Genomic DNA, 1,674 nt, shown 5'->3' with positions numbered 1-1,674 from the left:
AAATTTGCTTCAAACATTGTCAAAAAAGTTGTTCCTCGTGTCATAATGTTTATTCCGGTTTGCGCGATAATGCGTCGCTATGGTGATGACAGTATACCGGTCATAAATCCCGCTAACAAAGCCAAACACTTTGTGTTAAAATTATGATAGGTGCAAATCGCGTCGGCAATCAAAACACCGACCTGCACTTGATCCAATGACTCGAATTACATTTAAAATTATCCAAGATTAAATGAGTAAAGGAAAAGCCAACTTTGTGTAAAAATCAAATAAGACCGTATGGCAATTAAAACACCGACCCGTCTTGATCTAATTACTCGAATTACATTTAAAATGATCAAAGATTAAATGAGTAAAGAAAGAGCCGACTTGATGTGAAAAACAAAACAGATCGTATGGTTATAATCACGTTGTCCAATCAAAAAAGCTTTTAGAAAATAATTTACTCAACCTCTAATGAGTATTTGCGTATCATACGGTCCAAACATTAATTAATTACTCAATATTCAATCAGGTATTATACTTAAAGAAATGTTTTTGGTATTGCACCCTCATTTAATTGAAAATATTATAATTGCTACACGCATAAAGTAAATATCTGTCCAAGCAAAATGCCACCTACGCCTTCCGCTGCTTGGAAGTATTTCACGATATCATCTGATAAGAAGTCGCCGATCCAAGTGTCTTTTAAACGCGACAACTTTAAAAGACTGACTGTTTAGTCTGTTAAACAGGTTCAAAGTGTGTTGTGGCTATGTACATAATTCGTTTAAGTTCAGCTTTAATTATATGTAGATCTAACTGTTTTGTCATGTAAGTATTGTGTCGTCATGTAATATTATGTTTCTCGTTCTATTGTTGATGTACGATATTAATAGTTTAAAAACAGTTTTTGTCATTCAATTTTAACAATAAAAAGGAATCAACAAAATCAGCTTCGAATTAGCGACGGCAACGCTGTGTCAATATTTAGTCACTTCCGGTGAACTTCCGGTAAACACGAAAGTAGAATTCATGGAGTAATGGTACGGTAAACAAAGTTGACTTTTTTCCCAACAGATGTTGACCGAATATCCGAATATTCGTTCGAAAGGGTGACCGAATATTCGAATACCGAAATCGGTATTCGTTGCCATCCCTATAAATAACAAATACAATCATAAAACAGGGGAAGACCACACGATGTATTAGCAATATGCTGTGGTGATCCCTAACTTTTCAGCTCAATACACCGGCACCTGGCTACTGTACTGGAAAAGTAGGATTTCCTGCCAAAATAACTGATTTCAATTATTCCTAAATTGTTGTTTACAATGTATATTTAAAATAAACATACGTGTAACAGAATAATGGTGGTTAAACATAATTTATAAATTAGAAAACGCACTAAAATCAAACGTATATATGTATGTTTAAAATGTATGGAAAAAACACTGCGTATTAATGAATACTTCAAGACCATATATTTCAATCATTAAGACCATACTTTTGCTATAAAGCTACAGTGAATTGATGTATAACGGATAGCTAAGCACTCCGAGTCTAATTTCTTTTAATACATCATGCATTCGGTAATTAAACAATTCAATCTCTAAAGACAAATGTCTGACAAATTGATACATACCAGCGGATTTAAATTTCCGACAATTATTATTTGTTTACAGCGCGAATTTC

The sequence above is a fragment of the Dreissena polymorpha genome, chromosome 8, assembly GCF_020536995.1.
Source record: "Dreissena polymorpha isolate Duluth1 chromosome 8, UMN_Dpol_1.0, whole genome shotgun sequence".
Classification (NCBI taxonomy): Eukaryota; Metazoa; Mollusca; class Bivalvia; order Myida; family Dreissenidae; genus Dreissena; species Dreissena polymorpha.
Note: the sequence above shows the minus strand (reverse complement) of the source record.